The sequence below is a fragment of the Arvicanthis niloticus genome, chromosome 8, assembly GCF_011762505.2.
Source record: "Arvicanthis niloticus isolate mArvNil1 chromosome 8, mArvNil1.pat.X, whole genome shotgun sequence".
Taxonomy (NCBI): domain Eukaryota; kingdom Metazoa; phylum Chordata; class Mammalia; order Rodentia; family Muridae; genus Arvicanthis; species Arvicanthis niloticus.
Window position 1 is genome coordinate 42,244,556 of NC_047665.1, and position 16,650 is coordinate 42,261,205.

The 16,650-nt window shown below is 40.1% G+C and overlaps 1 protein-coding gene and 1 pseudogene across 5 annotated transcripts in view; one reads left to right on the plus strand and one right to left on the minus strand.

Annotated features, from left to right (window-relative positions):
• Positions 1–570: 570 nt before the first annotated feature.
• On the minus strand, positions 571–14,135 carry LOC117713392 (cofilin-1 pseudogene; annotated as a pseudogene).
• Positions 14,136–14,153: 18 nt separating this feature from the next.
• Stard3nl (STARD3 N-terminal like) overlaps positions 14,154–16,650 on the plus strand; it is a 36,600-nt gene continuing 34,103 nt past the window's right edge. For 2 of the 5 annotated variants that reach the window (XM_076939327.1, XM_076939329.1), the window contains exon 1: positions 14,185–14,268. The gene's annotated coding sequence lies outside the window, so the exon portion shown is untranslated. Of the gene's footprint in view, positions 14,269–16,650 lie in introns of all 5 variants that reach the window. The other 3 variants (XM_034510737.2, XM_076939328.1, XM_034510739.2) reach the window with 3 other exon arrangements.

The window sequence follows — 16,650 nt, forward strand, 5'->3', positions numbered from 1 at the left end:
CACACCAAAGGAAAATATTAACAGGTGAATAAATATACTGCAAACAAGGAAATATTTGCTAATCATATGACTTATTAGGATCTAGTGCCAAAATGAACAAAGAACTCCTACAACTCAGCAAAGAACAAAAGTACCTCAATGTGGTTGAAATTGTTTGACTCCAACATTGACAATAGTTTGAGCCAGATATACTAGAAACTGTGCTTTCTCTGTTGTTGTTGTTCTTCTTCTTCTTCTTCCTCTCCTCCTCCTCCTCCTCTTCCTCCTTCTCCTCCTCCTCTTCCTCCTCTTCCTCCTCCTCCTCCTTCTTCTTCTTTGACAAAGGGGAGGGGCCGGGACAGGGGGAGTGTAAGGGAGGGAGGGATACACCTCTTAACTCCTTTCCCCTAAACTACTTCTTTTCTTAATTAGCCTTTATTGGTTCCTTTTTTATTTGCTTTATTGAAGGTCCTTTACTTGATCTAGATCAAGGGAAAAGGGAGGGCACCCAGCTGGCGCAGGGACAGTGATTTCCACATTTCATTTACATACAGAAATAAATGGACAAGCAGAGTCATTGTTGTGGTTAGAGTTGGCACCCTGGGATGGGGAGGGATGTAAGGATGTTAGAAAGTTACAGGCTTTCCCTAAACTGGGTGCCTGTAGAGGGACTTGCTCTGCTTCCACCCAGGAGGAATCAGATCAAAAGCAGTTTGGGGAAAACCAGAACTGGCAGGAAAGGGGCAGCCAGCAATTCCCACTAGAAGATCTAGAGCTGCCAGATAGTCCAGGCGAGGAGGCTAGAGGCTGCTCCCAAAGGCTTGCCTTCCAGGAAGCAAGTGCTGTTACCTAGTTTTTCAGCCAAGGTGTAGTGGTTCTGGGTAGTGGTCCTGGTAGCAGTTTGCTTCTAATTCATGCTCGATTCCTGTTAGCTTTTTCTTGATGGCATCCTTGGAACTGACATAGATCATTTTGCTCTTAAGGGGTGCATTCCTAAGGGCCCAGAAGATGAATATCACGTCCTTCTCCTTGGTCTCCTTGGTCATGTAGGTTGCATCTTAGCTTTTCGCAGCATCTTGACAAAAGTAGTGTAGGAGTCGTCCAGAGTCTGTCCTGTATCTCCTATCAGGATCTGTTTCCCTCCTCCGGGATGATGTTCTTCTTGCCCTCACTCAGGCAGAAAAACACCACTGCCTTCTTGAATTTCTTCACTTCTGGTGTTGAGGACTTGCACACTTACATGTTAGTGAATACCTTCATGACACCATCAGAGACAGTCACACCAGAGACCCTGTTTCCAGAAGAGAAAGGGAGACAAAAAGCTACAGAAGAATTAAACTGCCACAGCTGTGCCAAGATCCAACTTGACACTAAATGTCTAAACACACTAATTTTTTATATATATACACACACATACATACACACAAACACACACCAAACAAATAAACAAACAAAAACAGAAAGTCTGTCAGCTCCTAGTTATAAAAAAAAACCCAGGTTCACCAACAAGAAGTGCTGGGCTGTTTACTGTTGCCTGCCTGTATGATTCTGCTTTCCAAGGAGCATTATGGAGAACATAATTTTATGCAGAAACTTTGCACCAACCTAAGGTTGTCAAAAATCAGGAATTACTAACACCTGATTTACTTAAATTCTGTCACCACAGCAAGAACAACAAACTACAGATGATTACAATAAAACTAAAAATTCTCAATCAGAGAAAAAAAAAGCAATAAGGATAATTTCCTTTGAAAATAATCATGGCAGTGGTAAGCATTGCTTTCCTGGATATGCCGCCATTATTTTGGCCTTTCCTCATACGTTACCACGAGAACCTTCAGGAGATTCTTCCTGCCAAAGTAAACATTGTGTGAAAACTGTAAGTATAGCTGGGAAGAATAGACCCGTGACCTCTGTGTGACTCCTTGGAACTTTGCAAGGCAAAGGCTTAATTTGACATGTGGAATTGGCGGTCTAACCAACCTTGGCTAGCACTGGGTCCACATGTAAGGGAGATGCAGTGGTTCCCGACCCAGGTCACCAGCTCAGTCTCATGCATGGTGAGTCAGGGTGGCAGAAGGGGGTCTCCTTCCTGGCTGTCTTGACTCACTCAGTGGAGCAGAAGAGAATTCTCATTGGAGTTGTGGTCCTGAGCTACATGAGAGACCGCACTGAGCTAAATGGTTTCACCCAAATGCAACTGGATCCCTCATGTTTGGAGGGAACAGGACGGAAATGACCAAATTCACTGATTATTTGGGTTGGCAAAGTTCTACCAAATCCCAACATTAGCTATGGGCTCATAAATCATATTTTCTCTGTCTTTTCAACCTCTTAGAGATAATTTGCTGCATTTGAATCAGACTTTTCAATGAGCTTTACAGGGCTTTCCATCCCATTCACTATAAAGAATAGCACTGAAATTAGCATTCCAAGTCCACTCAAATATCTCAATTTGATTTAGAATCCATGGTCTGATAGCATGGATTCTCCACCTCCCAATGTCCTTTCATGGTCACGTTCTTTCCAGAAGTGTCAGTTTTCTTTCTTTCTCTCTCTCTTTCTCTCTTTCTCTTTCTTTCTTTCTTTCTTTCTTTCTTTCTTTCTTTCTTTCTTTCTTTCAAGTTGAAACTATCAATCCTCTTGTTTAAACATTATTTATGTAACAACATCATTTTTGTGGAAACTAAATTGTAATATGCCTTTGTAGTTTGTCTATTACTACATGATTAAAGGGTTCTTCTTCTAGACAAGCTCATAAAATTATTTTAATTGCAAATTAATAGAAGAAAGAAATGGAAAACACTGGAACAAAGCCTTTCTTCCTTCCATCATCAGGTCATCCATTACAAGCACTCTCAGAATTGGACTGATTTCTTTAACATGCAGCACCATGTGCCATTTGCTGATTTTTCTAACACATATGGCTCCATGCACCATTCAATCGAGGCTGCCCTCAGGGATTCCTGAACTCTTCTCATGACTTTTCTGATAATGCTTTTCTTTCTCCATTTTCTGCTTCTTTTTTTATGCTTCAAATCAAAGGCTAAGGTCTTTGCTACCGATTTTACTCTTGGTCTCCTTAAGTAAATATTTGTCGACTATGTCACTGTTCCCACCCTTGTATTCTCTTCCGTGTATTAATTCTTGTATTATTTGACTTGTTCTGAGGTAAACTCCACTTTACTCCATCCCTCAAGGCACTGCTTCCCCATGCCATCTGTGGCTACTCTACATAGTCATGTCTGATGTAAGTCCATATTCTCCAGACTTCATGATGTCTTATGCTTCTATCTGTTGTTCAGATGGTGATGTTTACTAGGACTCTGCCTGGGTTCTCACTCCCAGATCTAAATGATGTGTCCTGTGTGAATGAGACATAGTCCTTCTCGGCTCTATGAGATCTTACCTTGAGGAACTATGGTGCTAGACAGTCATGATCACCAATACAACCTTGAGCTAGGGGCTTGCAAGTTCACTTTCACTTTCTCCCAGCCAAGAAGAATAAAAAAACATGGACAAAAATAAATAAGTAAGTAAATATGTAAACAGTCATTTATAGTAAGTAAAGATAATGGTGTGTAAATAAATGCTTACTTCTGTGTTTGCCTTTATGGGTTTTATGGCTTTAACTGTTATAATTAGGTTATTTTCCCCACTTGGAGTTAATAATTGTTGCATGTGAAATGAAGTAGAGGTCAAATTTCATTGTGCATATACATGTCCAGTTTCCTTAGCACGAATTGTAGCGGAAACTTTTTGCTCAGTTGCCCCTTCTGGTATTTAACTTTAAGAAAACATAAGAAGTTCTTGAAATAATGAAGTTATAAAAGACAAAAGCAATCTTATCTTACCATCTCAGAGCTTTTGGTCCAGAGTCATTGAACCTGCTGCTTTGAAAATGTGGTGTACTTCTTGGTAAGAGTGCATGGATGAGCAAATTGCTTGCATTGTAACACTGCATGAAGGACCTGTCAACTTTGCCTAAACTCAGTAATCCTGTCTTTGGTCTTTTAGTGGATATCCCTTTCATGGGCAATCCAAAATTCACATCAATTGATTTGCATAATTCAATGTTTGTTAGGGAAACAAAATGCAAATACTGGCAGCTGGAAGTCAAGGTCCCAGATCTGACTTGACTTCTGAAAAAGGGAGAAAAACTCCATTCTGGAGAGAAAACTTCTAGTCATCAGGGAGATTTCCCACAGGTTGTCTCACTGTAGTTTATGTCTAATAAAAGAGTCCACACTCCTAATCCACCCCTCTTCTTGAGATGAACAGTTGAGACAGAAATGTCCTTTCTGTTTTCCTTAGGGACATTCATAAACAAATTTACTTCCTTCCACTAAGGTTTACTATTTTTAAAAAGAAAATGTATTTATTTGTTAGTACTGTGTGCATTTGTATATGTATGATGTATGTACGTATGTGTGTGAGTGCTAGTGTGGATGCTTGTGGCAGCACAGTTTTCCATATGCATGGTGGTCAGAAGACAATTTGGGGGGGGGGGTTGGTCATTTCCTTCCACTGTGGGTTCTGGGATTCAGCTCACATCCCCAGGCTTGCAAGGCAATCATTTTCACCTGCCACCATCATGCTAATTAGGCTTTTAGGTTTTCAGTGAAGCACTGAACAATGTAAATCTTAGATAATGGTAATAGTTTTGGGCATTACCAGATCTAGAGAATCAGTCCAGACCCTTTAAGTAGGCAAGACCATCTCATTTTCTATGGAAGGACCAGCGATTGCTTAGGAAGAGATGACTTATGGCTAGCTAACTGTACATTGGGTTTCCAGGGACATTCCAGCCATTGCCTGGAGACATGTGCCACAGAGTTTCCCCCTTTTTCCTGTTCATCACATTGGCTGTCTATAAACACTTTCTGAACTAAAGTTCCCTGCAAGGAAATACCCCTATGGTTATACTCTAAAAGCTGTTGACTATTCAGAGTTTCAGTTACTGTGGAGAGGTTTCTAATGCTGCAGGCCAGAGCTAAGTTACAAATGATCTTAGCCTATCATGTCCCTTTGAATAGCCCACCAAGTTTATTGCCCAACTCTCTGTGTGACCAAAACCAACTTATTATTAGATACATTCTTTGAATGTATGAACAAGACTCCTAGCATCCACCAACCTCAGAGCTGTTATCAAGCAGCATACGTGGATGTAGTACAATCTCTACCTCTTGGTATAAATTGCTTATGTGATACCAACCAAAAACTAGGTTAACTTTTGACTTTCTATTGTTATGTTACTATAAAACAACCCTCATGAAACTGTTATTACATCTGAAGATGAAATTTGGTGTAATATAAATCTGTGTTTCCATACCCTTTCCACTCATATTTAGATCCAGAGTAGCCTTTTTTTAAAAATCTCTTTTGATGGAAGAGTTGTGTTTTCACATTGACAACTTTATGGATGGACGAGAATGATTTAGCTTTGTCTGAGTTTCTGTTTATTGTTGTTATGGTTGTGTGTGTGTGTGTGTGTGTGTGTGTGTGTGTGTGTAAGAGACACAGAGAGAGACAGAGACAAAGAGAGATATGTGTGCATGAGTATGCACAAATATGTATTTGTTTTGGATTTTGAGAAATTGTTAGAGTTCAGTAAAAATTGCAGTAGATAACAGGAACCTTCAATCTCAGAATCTAAGCTAAATAACCTTTCGAACATTGCTTAAATTGCTTTGCAGTAACAGCTAGTACAAGGTAAACAGTCTCAAATGGTTTGGAACTCAGACAGCAATATAGGTTATGAGTATTGGTCCATATTAGGTAAGATTTAGAAAGCTACACTTTTCAGGGGTTTATTGAAACATTCTGTTAGTTGGGTTTGCATTTTGCCTACTTCTCTTTTATCTCTAGAATGAGGGAGAGGCATCTCAGTTTCAAGTTCAGCTATAAGTCCTCTGGAATGCAAATTGGTAAACTAATCAGGTTATAGTTCTAGTTCTAGAACTAAGGAGTTGATACATCATTGTAGCACTGTACAGACCATAGATAAGGAATATTCTGCTGACAATGGTTCTCTGGTCATTCTTTAGGTTATCAAACTAACATATGCTGGGAATTATTGTGCCTTTTGTAAGAGTTAAGTAAATATGGTGAAATTCCTTATATATAGCTCCTACATTGTTGTGTAATGAAGACTTGAAGAAAGAAGTGCTAGATTTTGTTTTGCTCCATGAAAGCAAATCAAGAGGAAAGAACAGTGAAAATAAAAACTAGCTTTTTATCTTCTAAAACTTCTCTCACTTAGTGTTGAGGCCACAGAACTACTGAGAGAGCATCAAGCATGGCTTCCTCCTTGACCTGACAGGGCAGTCACCTTGGCAAGGGAACATTCTAATATGGTGCAGGAAAATATGCTTAACCATGTAGCAATCTCTTCTAAGGAGAACTTCCTATGTTGAAGGGATGCCCTTTAAGATATAGAATATTCTACAGGCAGATGAAACAGTCTATTTTACCCCTAAAGCTTAGAAAGTAAATAATTCAAAGGCTTCAGAAAGATCTTCAAACTGACCAGATTCACTAGTTCCCTCCATCCCTAAATGCAAAATATAGTAAAAACAACTAAGAGACATTCTCAGACCAGCAAAGCTGCCCAGAAGACTCTCATTCAGACTGAGCCAATTAAGACATAGAGCCCAGCCAAGCTGCTTGGAAGAGTCAGAGTCCATCTGAGCTGCATGGAAGAGGTGCAGACCTACTAAGCTACCTGGCAGAGATAGCTCCCCAACTTGTTGAGTTGCCTTCAAGATATGCAGTATGCTACCAATTTTGATCTTTCCTGAGATGTCACCCATGCTGGGATGGGCTTTTGGTGCTAGAGATGTCATGGAACCATTTGTACCCCTGTAAGGAACCCTTCACCATATTTCTATTGGTAACCCCAATAAAAGCCATTGGTTCATTATCTTAGTTACAGAAAGCTTATAAAGGAAACTATTTAATTGGGACTTGCTTATAGGATCAGAGGTTTAGTCCATTATTATTATGACAGGAAGCATAGTAAGCAGCATGCAGTCAGACCAGGTACTGTTGAATGAGTACAGCTGAATTAGTAGGCTGCAGGAAGACAGAGTGTCATTGGGCTTGGTTTGTACAATTGAAACCTCAAAGCCAACTCCCAGTGTCATACTTCCTTCAACAAGGCCACACCTACTCCAACAAGGCCATGCATCCTAATAGTGTCACATCTTTTGAGCCTATGTGTGTGGGGGGTGCTTTTCATTCCAACACCACATTCAGCAAGCTGGATTCTGGCAATACCCTTACTTTGGCATGCTGTAGTTCCTATCTACAGTAAGTAGACATTTGCTTAGGTCTCCATAGAAACAGTTTCACATAATAGTATATAATCAGATGTTTGATTGTGATGGCCAACTGGCAGAGAACACAGACACTTGGTGCTATTAAAGAGAAATTAAAACATCACTTCCAGCTTTATTGTTGTTTAATCTTCAATAGCCTTTCAAGTTGTTTATTGTATGTATTGTGAACCTATATTTTATTTTCCTAAGCATCTGGCACTATAGCCACAGTTGGCCAGCCAACCTTAAACCAGTTTCAGCAAGTGATATGCAGGGAGTATCTTAAGGACAGCAAAGGGGAAGGGTAGCTTACTTGGGACAGTCTCTTACAGTGTTTGAACTTCATCTGTGTTGACTTTTTGGGATAGAAAGCATTCTGGATGATAATGAGGGAAAAAAAAGGCAAATGTGGGCTACTTGCTTGACAACCCAAGCATGGTCGCACAGCCCTAAACCTAGCAATTGTATTGTTAGTGACAGAATATGATTTTGATGTGAAACAAGGACACTTAAATATTGGAGATACAGCCTAACATGTTAGCTCATACCTCTAATCTCAGCAACCAGGAGGATGAGGTAGAAGACTACCCTAAGTCCAGAGGCAGCTTGAGTTAGAGAGTGAGTTCCAAGCTAGTCTGGCCTTGTCTTGAAAAACTGTCAGGGGCAGCCCTGCTTATACACTGAAGACCTAGAATAAGCCATAGGCCTAAAAACAGCAATAGGCCTGACATACATGCATGCTAACACAAAGTCTTGGGTCTCTGTGGAAAAATACTGAAACAGATTGTTAGAAGCTTTTGTAAACAAGCAGCATTGGTGGAAAATTGCCAGGCTGAATAGTCATAGACCTTGTAGATAGATAACCTTGGTGGATAGTACCAACTTAGATAAGAACAAGTGAATCATGGCAGAGTCATAGTGATCTGTCCCCTGAACCTTCACCTAGCTGACACACTGTTCTGGAAGATATCTGTATCCCCCTGACCACCTACGCTCTTGCATCATGCCCTTCCCCACATCCTGCCTTTTTGTGTACATAACCCCTGTGTGAAAAAGTAAAACTTACAGTTTGATCACCCTATAGACAAGCTGTGATTCTTTGTGTCTTTCACTCCCCCCCCCCCCACTCTCTTTCAGGTGACCTCCATGGACTCCTGTTTAATGCCCTGCTGGTCAGGACAAAAAACAAACCAACAAATGAACAATTTTTGATGCAACAGACCAGATTTGTGAGGTCAAACACTGACAGTAGAGGCCTAGGAATTAGTCCCAAGGGGATCAACTACTTGGAGGAATGGTGCTGAGCTGGGAACGCTGTGAGAACACCAGATAAAATTAATAGAAGCACACACCTTTCTGGCTGGCACATCCACACTAAGATCTTTGCTCATTTTACCTTCTAGAGGTTTACAACTGCCCCAAGGAATACAAATCAACCCCTAAATTGATTCTAAATACAGCTTCTTAACCATGCACATGGAGCCTTGGGAAAGGAAGATGATTACCAACTCCAGAAAATGAAACTACTGAAGCATTTCCTGGGAATACTAGATCTACTTCAGGCAGCTGACTTGTCAGCACAAATGGCTATCATATTCTTCCCAGAGCAACAAAAGACTGACAATAAAGGAAATCAAAGAGCTGACAGAGCCACTAAAATTCTGCTTTGGAGAACAGTTAACTAGGGCTTTGATACTCTGTTTGCATTTCTTTATGGTCAAACTTTATCACACAGAATGGAATGAGGAGCAAGCCTAAGATTCATTAATTGAGATGCTACCTCCCTGGGGAAACTGAATGACTACATGATGGTTTCCTGAAGCTCTGGTGCATCCAGTCTTAAAACACCTACACTAAGTAATGCATGGCAACAAGGCTAGACTAGCAGATCTGGCAGAGCCTACTTAGAAGAGCTACACCTTCAAAAGACCGGTTAAACATTTTTACAAGGATGGCAAATGGAATAGGCAAAAGCAAGTATTTGTAATCTGTAATCTCTCTTCTGCTTTTTTTTTTAACTTGGTGACCTATGCCCCACGCCCCCGGAAGCACTAGCTCATGTGTTTAGGGTTGGTCTCAAACCTAGAAAGGAGTTAGTCAACATTAAGGAAAAATGATCTGAAGCTCTCCTATTACTTTAAAATTGATTCTTCCTTGACTCAATGTTTATTTTGCTATAAAATTTCAAACGTTTTCAGAGTTTTGAACAGGTTGTAATTCTGACCATTTTTATTTAAGTTTTCTTATGTTTTTATAAAGGAACAGGGCACTGGAGATGCATACATAATCATGTTTACAGCAGCACTCCATACACTTTTCTTATGTGCATAGCACTGTTCTAGAATAGATCACAGGAGAATAATAGCATTGGCATCCATCAGCATGCTCAGTCCAATTCTGGATATCTGGTATCACTCAAAGTATCTACCAGTGATTATGCCCAGGGTTTATACCCATATAACCATACTCCTGGAATAAATGTGAAAAGGGAATATTTTTACCTAAATATAAACAGTTTATATTCTGATTGAGTTAAAAGACAATTTAATTGCATGGCATAGTTACCTAATACCTAAGAAAATTAAAATGTTTATACTCTTGCCCTGTCCAAAAACTAGGGAGAGTTAACTTATAGTAGATTCTAAGAAGTCAAAGATTAATTTTTGTAATGAAAATGTAAACCAGAGGTGAAAAATAAATTCACAATATTGTTACCACTCTATTTGGCAGCAAGAACCTGGAAGAGTGAAAGCTAAACATGAGGCAGACTGATGTCTCTTGCAATAGCCCACCTTGTTCAGAGCATTGGACAATATATAATCTCAATGTATTTTGAAGGTTATGCAAGAACATGTGAACAATGTTCACTTAAGTTCATGTTGCATATAGTCCCAGGGCAAGGTCACACATGTTTAGGCTGTATGTCACAATGACAACTTGTGCTTGAAAACACCATTCTGAATAATAACTGTTAATATGATGTGTAATCTAAAGTAAATCCACTCCCATTTACTACATGTGGGAGGGATGGAAAAATACATTCCAAGACCAGATGTATGCTATGGAGGAACAGAGGTTACAATACTCTTGTTACTTGGAGTTTTCTCACAAGCTCTCAGAAATCCCATGCAGTTTCATTCTGATAAACCTACTGGACAAGAACAAAGCCACTACCACAATTTTTGAGCCAAATTTGAAAGAATTATTAAATACTGGCCAGGATGATGGACACTGGCCTGGTCCATACCTGGGATTCCCACAAAATGGCTACAAATTATGTTAGGTGCTTATAAAAGTATAAACCCACAAGGCTGTGTATTTCCCACCTTTATCCAATCAGGGGCAGGCATACATCCTTATGTGCTTCCTGCCTATGTACCTCTCACCTAGATGTGATGAGGAACATCCTGTGCAGTTGAGGCAAACACCTTGTTTACAGAAGTGAAAATAGATGACTAGTTTTGTTATCTTACATGAACAACAGCCCATAGCGTTTCAGGAAGTTATCTGTCTTTGGGCAAGTTGGACATACAAATTAGGGGCATTTTTTTGTGTGTGTTACAGATCTCTTAAACATAGTAATTAAAACTAAAAGATAACTTTATCCCTCACATTTCCTCCATGAGCTGTATTATTTCAAATCCTTGACTCTGTGGTAGGGGGTAGGGACATGTTCATATTAGGATCTGGTAACCATCAGCTTTATGGTACCCAGATTGGGGAAAAAAAAAAAAAAATATATATATATATATATATATATATATATATATATATATATATATTTCCTCTCTCCATATACATACATACATATATTAATTAATATATTAATATAATATATAATTAATATATTAATATATTATTTAATATATTAATGCATATATATGCATTAATGATTAATTAAGGGCAAACAGTAATTAGTAGAAACAGAAGGGTCAAAGGTCCTATGATTGCTGATGCCAGAGTTACTATCTAGGAGGAGCTGGAAAATTTTATTTCATCTCAGGTACCCATTTTTTTGTAATTGTTTAAAAGTATGGCAAGATTATTTCTAATGATTCCCAAGTAGTTTTCATGGAAAGAATTTTCTCATAAAGCCATGCAATACCTCTTTGTTCTATATAGACAGGTTGAGTGCCCTATATATTATAGAATTATTTCAGCTAATGAATCTACCTGTTGATAGAATTTTGGTTTAAGTAGGGACCTTTCCTGGTATGTCAATAGGTAAATATTTTATCCCCTATGCCAGGGAGTTTCTTTTGATCTAACATTCCAGCCTTTAGTTTAGGATACACAGTGATGTACTCTCTTTTGTATCTACTTCTGTTAAAATGAGAATGTTGTTGTCAGGGTCCACGAGGGCTGGAATCCTAGGCAAAGTCTGGAAGAGGATTCAGGCAATGGGACATTCATCAGTAGCATCTAGTTAGCTGACCCAGATGGAGAGAGAGACATGGGGAGCAATTACATCAGCTGGACTGGTCCATAACAGCTTTCAGCACATCCAGGGATTGTGACCATTTAGAGCAGTTTGTAGTCTGCAGCCAATTCCTAGATGGTGTCTGTCAGCCAAGTGGAAATCTGCGGAGAAGTTGGGGAAGGGGAGGAGTCCCAAGACCAGGGGAGAGAGTGAGACAGCATACCCTCAGGAACAGGCAGGTGAAGAGACTTACATTGTTCTTCTCCAGAGTCCTTTTGACCTGTGAGAGGTGGATCCAAACCTTAGGACTCCCTTGGCTCTGGAAGCTTACAGCATTTTTTTTTTTTTTTTTTTTTTAGTTTACAAAAAGAGATAACATATATATTGACATGACCATTGTTTGTGATCTGTACTGAAATCCACATTGTAGACTATAACATCTGGAGCACACTCAAGCTTCCAAGTCACAGCAAAAGCTATGGATGGCTTTGGGATAAAAAGCATAAGCATTCTTTTCTTTGTCCAAAGGCCTCAAGATACAGAGTGGACACACATATTTTTAACCCAATGAGAAGCACTTTTTTAAGTCTGTGTTTGAAAGACAATCAAGGGAAATTTGAAATCTCGATCTTGTAACTAATAATAACAGTGCATTCCAAGCTTATCAGAACTCCATTGATCAATATTAAAACATTGAACTTTTGGTATCTTAGTATAACAATTGTATATAGGCAGGAAAGAAATCTGAAATATTTTTATTACCTGAAATCATATTTTTATACATTTTTATGCACCTTACATTTACATACTATTTTATTTTTTCTGGGACCTCAGAATTTGAATGAGGTGGCTTTAGGGTGGGTTTCCTACCTCAATTAATGCAACCTAGAAACTTAGACATGCCCAGACACCTGTCTTCTTGATGATTCTAGATCGTGTGAAGCTGATAATCAATACCAGCCATCACAGGTATCAAGAAAAAGGAGTCTTGAAGTACATACTATGTATGTATATGGGAGTCTGAAAGCAGGGAAAACTAATCACAGTGGCAGTATTAGGATAGTGTATAGTGTTTTAATCACTAAGTGGAAGGCTTCTGCATTATAGTAGTCACACAAGTTGTTCCATCTTGTCACCCAAATCATTGTACACAAGACCCCAGCACTTAGTTTGTATATATACACACATCCTAACCCTAATGTTTCTCATGCTCATCAATTTGAAAAACAACGACGACGACCACGATGACAACAACAAAAGCTTGCATATTATTTATCTTCCAAGGGATAGTGAACAGGATTATTTAAATTTTATGGGTGGAAATGAACATTGTAGCAACACTAGGGGCCCTTATCATAAGCACCTACTACTAGGATTAAAGATGTGTGCCTGAGATCTAGTCTGTTCCTTTGTTGTCATCTGCACCATAAGCAGTGCTTGGACGGAAGTAGGAAAATGCACTCACACCTGTTTAAGGTAGCGTTTCTCCTACTAGCAATTAAAAAGCAAACGAACAAACCGTATGTCTAAGGGCACAGAAATGGCAAATTATATCTATTGGTGCTGAAGACTTTCATACAGTATTTAAAAAGCAAAGAGGCACATTTAAGGATACATGAAGAACTGAACTTGAGCGTTAACATTTTCACATGTCAATGCACAGGAAAGACCCATCACACAAAGACTGAGCCTTTAATTGGTATATAAGAACAGGTTTCACCCAACTTGTACTGTTCAAAATTTTGCACATACATAAGTTCACATTTGTAATGTAAACATTATAAAGGCGATTAAACGACTTTATAAGAGTATCTATTATAAATACTATTATTAGTACTGTTTTCCTCTAACCGGCTGAGCATATTCATAACTGATAGTGCCATTTTATTTTCCTCTGTACTCTTGCATTTAAGGATGTAACTGTAACATCTATTGGAAAAAACAAAAAACATTACTTAGTGCCAAATTTTGTGTATAACAATTAAGCGAATACAGTTAGCCTTAACTATCAGTAAGACAAAGGCATTAATTACTGAGTGGGAGTGCAGAAAAAAGGCTTCCTATGTAAGCCTGCGCCGATTGAGACTTATGGTAGAGTCCTAGAATAGACAAGTTCTTAGTGGACAGCTGAAACCAAAGTGCCGGGGCCTGAAATCCACTCTCAGGGTTAGCTCTCATCGGCTGCAGCCTAAACCCCATATAGAGATTAAGGGAAGTCTTCCGTAGAATTCCACAGGAAGGTGAAGCCCACTAAAACCTTGTAGATGAAAGACGGATACCTTAACAGGCTCTGGAGGAGCGGCTAGTCCCAGGCCCGCCCACTGCCTCCTTTCTGAGCCGCCTACTGATCGTCCCTAGACGGACAGTTCTGCAAACCAACCCGCCGTCTCCTCTGCTAGTATTCGCGGTTCCGGCATTCGGTAGCGTCTTTGCGTAACCAGCGTGTTGACGTCACGACAGGGTCCTGCCCTGCAGCCCCGCCCCAGCCCAGCCGGCGGGGATCGCGGAGCAGTGTCTACGGGCCAGCGGGCGGCTCGCGCCGCGGAGGAGGTAGGCTATCTTCCCGCGCCCTACGGGGCAGGTCGCGAAGCCAAATACCTGAGGTTCCGGGGTTCGCCGAGCTCCCCAGACCTGTCCTAGGCCGCAGGGCCTGTGGGTGCAGCCACGGAACGTGGGAGGGAAGCCGGCCCCGGGCCCACTCCCACACTCACCAGAATGTGGATGGTCCAGCCTCGGCCCCATATCATGCACCTCCATCAAGACCGAGGTGATGTGCGGGTGTAGGCCGGCAGGTACTATCTGTTACTGTCCTTGTGCCTTCGTCTAGAAAAGCCCTGATATAACAAAACAAAACGAAAATTAAAGCATGAGTCATGAATGTTCTAGCCACGGTTTCAGGTCTCCACTTTGCCCACTCATCCTGCCTTTAGTTTTTTAAAAATCACAGTAGGGCTCTTTTCTTCCTCTGGAACATGGATGGGCATTGTGGAACTTTTCCTAGTGGTCTCTTAATATGGCAGTTGTAAAGGCATTTGTTTCTCTTCACAGATGAAATCCATCACTTGACCCAGTACTAGTTTGGGTAAGGTTAGTAAGGCTGGATGAACACAGTAACAGGTCTGACTTCTCAGTGTACTGGAGTTACTATAGCGTGTCCCGTCTGATGTTTTTGTTTAAGGGACCTAACTGTAATTCCCATCTATGCCTCAGCTGTCCATCATCCATTTCTAGAGCAGGATTTGATGACAAAAAAAAAAAAACCAATTTATAGTATTTTGGCTGTATTTATGGGTAAGTAAAATGCTAGATAATCATGCCCATGAAGGGACAGTGTATACTGTGCCCCGATACTTAATATTCACACATATGTAATGTTTTGTACTGTAAGGAAGAATACATTTTTCTTTGAGATCTTCCTGTCTCAAACATGAACCTTTAAATATTGCATTATCAAATGCATTAAAGAGATGGAATTAAAACTGCTCCAAGGACTTTTCTTCTCAGGATAGTGATTGTCATTTGACGGTTTATATGATGCCACATGCTGTTTTAGGTGTTGGAAATTGAGTATTGAACACTAGATAAGGTTTCTGCCCTCAAATTCCTTTGATTTTGGCGAAGATAGAATATAAGTGCAGATAAAAACATGATTTTAGATAGGAATGAATAATAGAAAATCTGACAGTAAGGTTCATTGGTGTGGCTGTGAGGTGTGGGATCTGGATGTCCCTGAAGAAGTGATGTTTTGGAGGAGACCTGAATGTTTAGAGTGATCGAGTCTGGAAGAGCAGGAAGTGTCTGTCCAGTTACAGTGCAAAGGCTGGAAGAGCAAGCATAGTGGGAGGAGAGTCCAGCAGGGCTGTATCTGTAACTGGTGGGATGGTGAAGTGACTGAGCTGATCTGGGTTGGGCAATACTGAAGAAAGAACAGGCATCCCACGGAAGTGCAGACTTCAGATTCCTTCGAGGCACTCATAAACTCTCAGCGGCTTTCTATTTATTTTGATTATGAAATCGTTAATCATTTTATATTTTTCCTCTTTGGGGGTCTTTTAAGGAAGAATGTCTCTCTCTTCCCTAGTACTGTATCCCACAGGTATTTTCCTTTTCATTGCTGCTATATGCAGGACTCGAACCCTCTGTTTATCTTCAGCTGTCAGTCATTTCCAGGACAGTCTTTACCTGCTTTCCCTTTGGAAAACACTGGCAGGCAGTTTTGCTTTGTCCAAACAAGTGGCTGAGCAAGTGTAACGGTAGGTAAGTGGGTGAGCCTTTTCCTCTTAGAGCTTGTATTTCTAAGGATTACTGTTTCTTTATTTACTTCCTGCAGTTTTCTGGGTGTGGCACATGCATTCTGTTCTTTCAGACATATTGCAAATACTAAACCTTGCATCAGTGAAGAAAATGTGCACTCAGTTACCCCAGCTAGACTGATGGATGTCATTAACTTTACTCCAAGCCACTTCACCATGCTCCACCCCTTCTCTCTGAAGCAAGTAGCAGGATCTACAGGTTGATGATGTTTCAAATTTGGGTCCTGATGATGCATTTTGTAACTCTTGTGCTGGACCCTTTCAGTGGAGAAGGGGCTCTGGAACTCTAGATACGCAGCAGTTTGCAAAATTCAACACATAAAATGCCAAGAATGCCAAATGCTTATTTCCAAATTTTCACGCTAGTCTTTTATTTGTTTATTTTTGGTTCTATTTCCTTCTCGAAAATCCCATAGCAAAGAGTGTCCGTAAATATCACAGTACAGCACGTCAGTATCTAAAAACTAAACTCATGTTTTTAAACTCACAGAAGACAATTTTGAGGGTGGGGCAGTGTTTTTCCTTGGACTAAAATAAAGCTCTTCTAGTTTTTTCCCTCTTTTTCTGAAGAAGTGTATGTCAGCACTTTACATGCCCTTCCTTTTTGTTAGAAGGCTAT